Source organism: Idiotropiscis lumnitzeri, chromosome 18, assembly GCF_059441095.1.
Source record: "Idiotropiscis lumnitzeri isolate Australia: NSW breed Sydney's pygmy pipehorse chromosome 18, RoL_Ilum_1.0, whole genome shotgun sequence".
Taxonomy (NCBI): Eukaryota; Metazoa; Chordata; class Actinopteri; order Syngnathiformes; family Syngnathidae; genus Idiotropiscis; species Idiotropiscis lumnitzeri.
In genome coordinates, this window is record NC_142408.1 from 3,999,988 (window position 1) to 4,010,843 (window position 10,856).

The following is a 10,856-nucleotide window of genomic DNA, read 5'->3' on the forward strand; positions in this document are numbered from 1 at the left end:
CTCTGGCATAATTATTACACTTGAAAAAAAAAAATGCAATTCCAAAATTCATTCCAATCGGATTGTTCAGTTCTGATTCTCCCAATATACGTTTGCAACCTAATTTAGAGACTGCATTTTCTAACCTTTCAAATACCCCCCCCCCCCCCCATTCCTAATAAAGTAATGGTTGACCTTGTTGTGTGTATTTCCCCAGCCTTCCGTCCTGCCACCTCACCCCGCCTTTCCTCCGCCGCCCAGCCGGCCCCTCCCAAGCCTACTCATGCGGAAGGTAGCGGGGCCGAAATTCGGCGCTCTCGGCGCTGCCTCTGCACGCAAGGGTTACCGCGGCGATGGTGTGAGCAAGCGAGAGAGTCAGAGAGAGAGAGCGAGAGGACATTGGGGGGGGAAGGTGTTTTCCCGGGCCGTCAGTCAGGAGTCTCGGCTCAGCTGTAACCATGGCGATGCTTTTTTTTTTTTTTTTTTTTTTTTGCCCACTGAGGTCAAGGTGACATGGCTGCCACTCACGCAAGGCGGCCTTTAAAGGAGGAGGGGTGTTGAGGAGTAGGGAGGGGTGACAAACCTTCTGAAAATAGAAGTATGGAATGCAATTTTTGATATGCACAGTAATTGTTGTCATACGTTTTCAAGGAAAATAGCCCTCAAAGAGATTGTACTTTATCCATCAAAGACAAGTATTAAACAATTAGTGCCTCATGAATTCATGCTTGGGCGGCACGAGGGACGGGGGTTAGATTCCGGCTCCGGCCTTCCTGTGAGAAGTTAGCATGTTCTCCCGATGCCTGCATGGGTTTTCGCCAGGTACTCAGTTTTTCTCCCACATTCCAAAAAAACACCCTAAATTGCCCCTAGGTATGAGTGTGAACGCGGATGTTTGTTCATCTACGCGTGCCCTGCGATTGGCGGGCAACCAGTTCAGGATGTACCCCGCCTACTACCCTTAGACATGTGAGATAGGCTCTTGCACCCCCCTCGCCCTTTGTGAGGACAAGTGGAACAGATAATGGATGGATTTCATGCTTCAGTTCAATTCATTGGGCTGGTCCTTTTGGTGTGTGTCCCTTTGGCCACCAGGGGTCAGTGTAATGTCAATAAAGACACACACACTTGACCTGAGGAAGCAGGCATATGCTGTCTGCGAAAACTCGTGTCAAATAAAGCAGTTGGTCTCAAAGTTGCCATCGCTGTCTTATTTGTTGCATTTTTCTTCATTTTTCGCATAAGATAAAATACATACACCTGTGAGTATTGTGATATTGTCTGTCTACATGTATTGCACCGCCTTTTTTGTTTTAAACACAGAACGCATAATTCTCTTTGTTTTATCCATCTATCCATTATCTGTTGCGCTTTTCCTCACAAGGTTTGCGGGGGGTGTTGGAGCCTATCCCAGCTATCTTCGTGCACTAGGCGGGGTACACCCTGAACTGGTTCCCAGACAATCGCAGGGTACACAAAGACGAACAACCATCAGGTTTGATTTTAAGTTTTTTTTTTTTTTTTTTGCATTCATCTATAAAACGCTTGACTGTTTCCGCCCACCTTACTTTACGGATCTTTGAACCGTATACAACATGGCGGTTTTCCGATTGTCCTTGAGTCACAAGGAAGCCATCCAGTGTCACAACCCGCCATATAAAATTTGATTCCTCAGGACAGTTGAACTAAGAGAATGACTCGAGTGCTGGACAGTTTAACTGAGAAAATGACTTCATTGCTACCGTTTCCTTCCAAAATGTTTTTGTTCCAAGGAGAAAGTGCGACGAAAAAAAAAACAAGCGGGTACCATTTTTCTTCTGCACACTTAGTTGTGATTAAAGGCGGGAGGCCGTGGTTACATGGCACCCATCACTCACTGTCACCTCACTTTCAGACCTCAAAGCCGGGCGAGTGCAACCTCTTGACACTCACCATTCCCCGTGGGGTCCCCGCCGCCGCCGCCGTCGTCGTCGTCGCACCGCAACACAACACCACCTCACCCGTGATGTATGGTCTTCGCCAGGCCAGGCGGGTCCTCGGGGGCCAAGAGCTAACGACGGCGTGATTAGGCGTCAAACACGTCGGATCAAAGAGCGGCACCTTGAGCGAATAGAACTTGTTTAGAATTGTTCGACATTGTAATTGTAATGCAATTCCTCAGATGGGTGTAAAATTGTTCAGAAATTGCAAGCTGGAATAACTTTAAAAAATTGATGAGTAGGCTGTTTTTGTATTAGAATGACAAAATTACAGTACTTATGTGCAGTTATAAAGTTCTCATTGGATTTGTCTTGGAATCAAATAATAATATTTTTATTATTACGCAGATTTATTTATTGTGATATTACAAAGTTACTTAGAAACTGCACTCCGTAGTATTATTACCTAATCTCATTTGAGTTGTAAACTGAAATGATCACATTGTTTATTACTGGGCAGTTTTTGTTTTGTTAAATTATGCAATTATCGTACAAAGTTGTTAATTTAATAACTGCATTCTGTTTTAAAAGCATCGGTTTGGCGTGTTGAAAATTCGAGTTCCCACAACAATTTTGTTACTGTGTATAATCTGTTATCGGATTTATACTGGAAGATTGATTATCTTTTATACATTGAGAAATGACAAAACCTTTTGGAAATTTTCTAGTTATTGTATTGGAATCAGACAACGACCTGAAACACAGACGATGATCCACGTGCAACAACACGCTAACGACGGCGTGATTGGGCCCCGTGAAACAGAGCCGCACCTCGCGCTGGAATAATAAACCCGAGGAGTGATGCATGCTGGGAGGATTAGTCATATTTCGACATGTAATTGGGACAATACATCACCGGGGGGCCCAAAAAGCCGGGTTGGGGGGGAGCTTTCTTCTCATTGTGAAGCAGGGTTTTAATCATGCGTGTAACTTATAGCTTTAAGAGTAAATAAACGGGAGAGTGTTTGGCATATTGCAGGTGTGTGTGTGTGTGGTCTCATGGTGGTGGTGGTGGTCTTGAGAGAAAGGAGAAGCGTACCTCTTAGGGTTAATATCTGCTTTCCATCTTTCCCAAGTGGCTCTTGAGGATCTGCGGCTTTTCCCCATTTTGTTCTCTAAAAAGCCCCCCCCACTCTCTCAACCCCACTCCCTCACCAAGACCCCCGTTCCGTTCCCCTCCCTCATCTTATGAAATTACAAGCACTTGAAAAGATCTAATGTGCTCTTAATTGTCTCACGCTGGCCACCGAGGGGAAGCGGTAGGCTCGCTCAGAGTGGGATTTTTTTTTCTCCCTTCCCTCCATAGTGTGTTTCGCATTAACAATAGCCAGACGCACTCCAACGGAGAATTTGGGATGAAGAGGTGCGCCGCTACGCTCGGGTACAAGTGTTTTTAGATCTAGGCGAGGACACACACATATATACACTCTGTTGGGGGTTTCAGGTGGCGAAACGTGTCCGGCTTTCAACATGTTGGCATTTCATTTGCCACCTTATCTCCATCTTCATCTCAAAAGCTGTGCTGATCTCAAATCCAAAACAATGTAAATGTCACCATCTACCAAGATCTCTTGGTCATTACAGTGGTTTACAAACCTGCCGATGTGACAAATGATATTTTCAAACACATATTATATACAGAGTACGTGTCCGGTAGCTCGACGAAAGCATCGCTCACAACAGCAGGAAAAGACGAATGATGTAAATGCTAAACATCATGTAGAAAAGCCACCAACATATCCGTAAATAAATGTTTTTTATCATCAAGATGCCTTTTACAGTCTTGTATTTATTTTATAGTTAGAGGGTGACAAAAGCAAAAAAAAAACATTAGCGTCAAAGTCTGCTTGACATGTTTCTTTTCCCAAAAAGCTATTTTCTCTGCTTTTTGGTCAGAAACCAGTGCACTCGGTGAACCCAACCTGTGTTCTGCTGCTGATGACTAAAAACCAGAAAACGTGAGAACTTTTGTTTCTGTAGGTAGGTTTGGTGCGTATATTGTCACAGGTGGATCTTCAAACATCAGTCAGCATGCGCTAAAATGCCTGTGACGTCCACATTGGTTTGGCTATCTCCCTTGGTTCTCAAATGTGGAATGATCCCGGCTCACTCACCTCTAGGTGGCGGACACTCAGCATGCTGTCCTCTCCAGGAATTTGGGTGAGAGACTTCTTGAGTACTGTAACTGTGTCTAAAAAAAAAAAGAAAGAAAATGACCCCAAAACGAAGTCTAGCTAAGATCCATGACAAGGGTTTTTAACACTAAGCTATGAATGTTTTAAGTGATGGTAGTCTGCGAGCATTTTAAAATAAGATAAATTAAACTAAACTATGAGTGTCACCTTGACAAAATGGTCAATGTTTTAAGCAACAGTGAAGCTATGCTATGAACATTTATACAAAGATATCAACATAAACTCGGCTAGCAGTATTTTAAGATAAAATAGACTAAAGTGTTCAAGCTAAACTTTAAGGGTTTAAATTAAACTATAAGATACGAGTGTTGTAAGTTGATAGCCACTGGGAGTTTTGAGTTACGCTTCGCAACGCTAACTCATGATTAGCGTATGCCTGCTAAATGCTAACCAGCGAGTGTCTCGTGACACCAAATATAGCAACCTACATCTTCACTCTGCGCTCCTAGTCAAACATCACATCTCCGCCGTGGCAGGCAGAACTTTGACATTTAACATTATGTTGCTCTCAATAACCAGTTCGAGAAATTACACCCCTCCGAAAGTGGTCGTTGTGGTCTTTCCCAAAGCCGCCGCTGAGCGTGTGCGAAGCCGCCAGTTATTAATGGGAGCTAATTTGGCACGGAGGCTGCCACCAACAGTGCTGCGCCTTTCCCACGCTTTATTTATATTTAATGTGTAAAAATATACGTCGAGTTGATTTATAGACGGTCGTAAAACGTTTAGGATGCAGGTGGAACAACGGCTGCTATTCTACAACTGTGGACTCAAATGCTAATAGCTAGCCTCGAAAAGTCACGTGACATGTACACGTTAGCACTGGTCGGACTCTGGATGATTCCAACATGCCAGGAGGACAGTTTCGCTTCACGATGAACAAATTGCGGGGTGGGAAATGACATCATGCACGAGTGGTAACGTTTGAAAGATGTGGCTAAAAATAAGCAACACAATGGATGGCGTCATCCAATGCTACAAATCAAAGTGGATATTGACAGGCTTCTCTGTGGCTTTTGCAGAAGGAAATAAATTACATGTCCTCTCATGTTGTAAGCACTTTTTTGGGTTGTTTTTGAAGGCGCTCGACACGCCGATTGTGATGGATGCTCTTTTCTTGCGGCAGGGGGCAATTATGGTTTTCGCCATGCACAGGATCATGCCGAATGACTCTTGGTTAACGCGGTGCTGACGTAAGTCAGTTAGAAGGGGGGTGTCACAGATGGTGGTCCCGATTTTTAAAAAATAGTACATAGGGAAACAATCAGCAAAGGCTTTTATTGACCACTAAAAAAATAAATAAATCTGAAACTAGCTTGCGGCCAGTTTGTCGCCCGAGCACGAACTGACGGCAGACGCGAAGAGCACATTTGCGTCCTCTTTCATGTCATTGAGGACAAATAGTAGCGTCCAAAAGTATTAAGATGACATTAAATTACAATTAAGAAGTGTTTTCGTGTACGTACGTGTGTGTGCGCAAGGGGCGGCGGAAGGTGGGGGGGGGGGGCATAAACAGTGTGCCTGTCTTCTCTAAATGTTTCAAAATGAGCTCTAATGCAGTCGGGCTGCGTGTGTTTTCCCAGCTGCTGGACAAATAAGCTCCAGACCTGCGCGATCTTCGCCAAGGTCCATCAAAGCAAACACTGCAGAGAGGCGGCATGGTAGACGACCCCCCCACACACACGCACACACGCACACACACGCAGCTGACCGTACAACGTTGACTCCACTTATCCCCGTCACTAAAGAGGCAAGACGGCCACGTGACGGTACAGTATCGTCTCCTCTCCACCAATCACCAGCCACTCAATCTCATCCAGACATACTGTACATAGGATGCCTTCACTGACCTCTGGAATTGACCCCCTAGCAACATCCCGACATTTGGTTCACCTTCTCTCCCTTGAACACACCCTAAAACATGTTAAAGAAAAACAAATGGAGGTTGGAAATATAAACAATGGGAATTATTGTAAATATTAATCCAATCAAGATGGGTAAATATGAGATTTTAAAGTGGGCGGGATTTAATATTCTTAAATTCAGATGTATGGTCATTCCACAAATAGTCTGCTAGTGGTACTCGAGCGCACTATAATAATTTCCAAGATTCAGGAACACTTGGACCTACTACGCTACTATAACGCTGGCCATTATGGTGGTACTTGGTGCTCTCAGTCTTATTTTTCCTTAGGCGGCACATTAAAATTTTGCGTGGTTGTTAACAACACTTCTCAGTGATGTGTCAAATTCACAAGACATTTTTTACTTTCACTTTAGAGGACGTAAAATGCAGCGCACATCCGTCCTTCCTTCAGATGGCTTCAGGGGAGGGGGGGTGCGCGGTGCGTTCCGAGCAGCCTGTGAATGGTTACTGTTCAATTTGTATTCGCCTCCCCACCGGTGGGCGAGCTGAGATCAGAGGGGCCAAGTGAAAACACATGGTGCGGGTCAGCCGGATCGCGGGACCACCGCGCGACTCGCCAGAAGCCGACGGGAAGAACGCGCATGAAGCGGCCCACTGAATAAACACGGCCCCGCCACCGCCTGCGCTCCATTATCCCGTCATTTATACGGCGTACGCGGGAGCTGGGCAACGCCGGTGGTTACTGGAAAGCGAGAACGCCGTTCCGTGTCTCGTGCCAATCAAACGGGCTCGGCGATATAGTCGCAGACACCTCATGGATTCCTCGGGGCCTAATGTGTTTGTTTTAAATATCCCGAGGAAATGATTACATGGAGGCCAGTGAGCGCTCCCCTAACGACATAATAACGCAGAAAATTCTATTTACACAATCAATCACGAGAATTTAATGTTCTCCAGGATGAGATTAGGGGTGCGCCGGAGGAGGTGCGCCATCTTTGTCAGGATGTTCAAGGAGGAGTGAGGTTTGAAATACCTTGGTCCAGGTTTTGTCTTTGGCTTCTTTTTTTGGGAGGGGTTGTGCATGGCAGAGGGGATACACCAACAATGAGGCATTTTTAAAGGGGTGCGTGCCTTCAAAACTTAACCCTTAGCCTTTTTACAGGGTATGGGGCAGTAAAAGAGGGTGCACCATCTGTTTCACAATATTGGAGGTGGTGTGCGGCTTGAAAATCTTGGCGAAAAGCTTAGACTTGACTTTTTTAGGTCTTGTCCAGGACGTCGATGGTAATGCATGTCTTGTCAAGAAAGACTTTAAAAAAAAAAAAAAGAATTAGGATATGTGGGGGTAACAGAGGTGTGCCACCTCTGTCATTGTTGAAGGAGATACCTGCCTTTGAAAATATGTTGCCATCAATGTCATGAAGTAGAAAGGAGTGCATGGATTCAAAAATTCGGGGAAAGAGCAGATTGGGGTGCGGTCAACTCTGCCGGGAAGTAGAAGGGGGTGCGTGGTTTAAAAAGTCCAAGACACTTTTTTTTTTTTTTTTTAACTTTTTTGTACCATCTCTGTTGGGATCCACGGCTTAAAAAAGTCAAATAAGGTCTTCAAATTTTTTTGGGGGGTGTGCAAGGGTCTTTTGGGATGTTGAGAGGGTGCGCGGGGTAAAAGGTTTTGGAAAGTCTCTTCTAAAATGACTTATCGAGGCCAGCGAACGCCTGCAGAGAAGGACAGTTTGTCAGTGTTTGGCTGCTGTCTTTTATTATTTCAGTAAAAGTGCATTTTTCAAGACCACCCCCATTTTTTTCGGGGGTGTTTATGAAAGCAAGCTTCTTTTTTGTAGCCTTTTTTTCTTCACAACTTGTGGGACTGTTGCGATTGTGCGGCTGTGTTTATTCAGCTTTTATCGGGGAGAAGAAGTTAAAAAGAAGCCTTGTGTTGTTTTTTTTGGGGGGGGGGTGGCTGGGGGGTTTATTCCCTGGACGGAACGCAATAACTCTGAACGGGATGATCCCGGATTACGTTAAAGACTCTGTCAAGTGTTTAGTGAGCCGACATAGTGAAGATCGCAAATGGAGGAAAACGCAAGCTGGACAATTCAAATCAAATAAGCAATGTCGTCAAATGCTATTTTCAAATTGAGGAGGCTACTATTTTGGGAAAAAATGTTTTCCTCATATCGCAAGTCTGCTCTATAAGGCCAAAACATTTAGGCCAATGTATAATAAATCCTTGAAAAATATTAATATTGAAAATTTTAGATTATTTTTCAAAATCATTCTGCCCACACTTAAACGTGGGCCAGAGCCAAACTTTTTCCACTCAGAGGAACCTAAAATTGGAAAAGAAATTGTGCTTATGAATTCTACTGAAAACAATTCAATATGTTCCTGGTAAGCAGTTAAACGTTTTTTTAAATAATAAAAAAAAAAAAAAAAACTAAATCTAAAAACAATTCCAAATCTAAATCTTCAAAACAGGTGTTCTTTCTATTGATATTATACATTTTTTGCAAGCTTTTGATTTTTAATTTCATTAGAGAATTGCAATTACATTTTCATTTAATCTTTGAAAATGACTTTTATTTTGTTGGATTTGTGGAACCTTTATGTGCAGCGCGACTTAATTGAATTTTTAAGTACAGTTTTTTATTTCCTAATATTTAATCTTAACATTGAAACTTTGCATAATGTCACAGTCTTTTTATAATATAAGATCTACTATAACCTCTTTTGCTTTTCATGAACATTTGGGCCCTAATGTAAACATAATGATATGTGTGCTGCTTGCTTCGTAAACTAATTAAATCATCTTTTCCTCGACCCATTACACTCTTTTCAGACATTTTTCCCTCCTTTATATGTCGAAGGGTGCACTCAGCTGTTTTGCATTAACGCCGGCCGCCTGGGCCGCGTCGCCATCTTGTAAACTCTGCTTGGTTTATTCAGCCTGCTTTTCATTGCAGAAATTTTGCACGCTTTTACCATTTGTTTGCTTTGCTGAGCCGCGAGGTGAGCGAGGTTAAACGTGGCGCATGATCAGTGCCGCTGCTTTAAGAGACAACAGCACATAACTTTGCCAGCGCTTCTTTTTACACTTAGCAGGTGGGCAAACAAGCAGAGGATTTCTGTTCGGAGTCGGCGCACCCCCTCGCCAACAGCGCACACCCTTAGAAAAATAGATTTTCCCAAAGCGTTACACACATACCCTTGAAAAAAAAGTTATCACAGGTTGGCAGCCCCCGTACGTGAGTAGATGCGGTATTTTTAACGTATTTTTAAGTACTTTATAGATTTAAGTGTGCAGCATCGGATCAAGACGATAACTGGAACAACAACATAACTGCAAGTTTTGAGATCTTGAATCGACTTCCCTGTTAAAATAAATGAGTCAAAACAAAGCCTTTCCAGAATTTTTTGAAGCCACGCATCCCCTTGAGCATCCCGACGATGTTCTTTGTTAGACCTCCCCAGACTCTAGCATTCACTGGTTTCAATTATACACACCACTAGCGCACATTAGCTGACTAATCTCACAACATCCAGAATGACTCCACCCCCAAAGAGCAGAAACATAAAAATATGGCCGCCTTTTGCATGCAGCAGTGGCCTACTGGTGCGCTGGCGGCGTTCCCATGCTCCTCCATGCTGCTGTTTCCAGCTGCAGCTCAGGGAACATGGGTGGTGGCTGCTTATGGCGGAGTGGAGGGAGACGTGGGGTGATGCTTACGGGTGGTCCGCCCCACATGGTCCCCTCACACTGCGGTTTGTGCCCAAACATCTGATTGCGACGCTTTACGGCAGAAGGATGCTGGGTGTGCTTACAGGGGGAAGAGCGTAATCAGGGCTGCGTCATAAGGAAATCCGGGTGGGGAATCATAACATAATTAGAGGAGATTCAGTGTGTGATGGGTTATCGGGTATTAGGGGATGAATCGTTGGGGGGCATCAAGGCCCGTGGTAGGGAACAGATGAGGTATGCGAATCAGTCATTCCGATTGAAATCATTCTGATCTGGTGTTTATATTAAATCAGAACAGACGTTTTACGGACGTGTGACAGGAGCAGATTGATGTTAAAGTCACGTGATTCCAAGATGGAGGTCTTAACACTTGCTTTAACACTTGGATAAAAACAAGTTACACTCCATTTTCAAATGCTTAAATGTCATCGTCAATGTGCCTTTATGTTAAGACAGCACACGCAGGCAGGACGCAGCCTGCTTTTTCTGTACTAAAAACACGATTTATGATCGGATCGGCAAAATGTAATCAAGGCGGTTAAGTCAAGTTAGTCAAGGCAGCGTCCCAAGTTAATCAGGATGGTATTGGAGGACGAATTTCATGTGGGGTGTAGCACCCCTCCGAACAATGATGAGACTTTTAGATTTTTGTGGTTTATTTTTTTGTGCAACATTTATCCACAACCGTGTAACCTTCGAACTCACCGTAAGAGTTGAAACGCATTTCAAAACACACGCAAACAATTAGCTAACATTTCACATTCAACACTCAATATTTACAAACACAAAATACTCACATCATTTACACACCTTTTGTCTCTTCGGAGGGGGTGCTAGTTAAAGAAATGTCCGTTTTTCTGAGGCTTAATATGAAACGCTTGGCCGTACTCTTCGTTAAGTTACCTTACGTGTGAACTGTACTAAACAGGAAGTTCGCATTCGCAATAAAATCATCTAGCTTAGACCGGAAGTAGCACTTATCATTACAAATTTCAAGTGAAAATAAAATGAAAAAAATAAATTCACCGCTGCTGTTCCCCAAAATATGAATGTGGTTAGTTACATGGGGTATCATGGGGAATTACAGGAAAATCAGGGTG

At 43.7% G+C, this 10,856-nt stretch overlaps 1 long non-coding RNA gene across 2 annotated transcripts; it reads right to left on the reverse strand.

Moving 5' to 3' along the window:
• Window positions 1-1,943: 1,943 nt before the first annotated feature.
• On the reverse strand, window positions 1,944-10,644 carry LOC148319074 (uncharacterized). 2 transcript variants are annotated; one of them, XR_015839833.1, is made up of 4 exons: window positions 10,567-10,644; window positions 6,001-6,064; window positions 4,073-4,149; window positions 1,944-2,079 (listed from the first exon to the last, which is right to left on the reverse strand). It is a non-coding gene; the product is annotated as an uncharacterized LOC148319074 (long non-coding RNA). The 2 variants fall into 2 exon arrangements; XR_015839834.1 differs by lacking the exon at window positions 6,001-6,064 and having other exon boundaries at window positions 10,554-10,631.
• Between the last annotated feature and the right edge of the window lie 212 nt (window positions 10,645-10,856).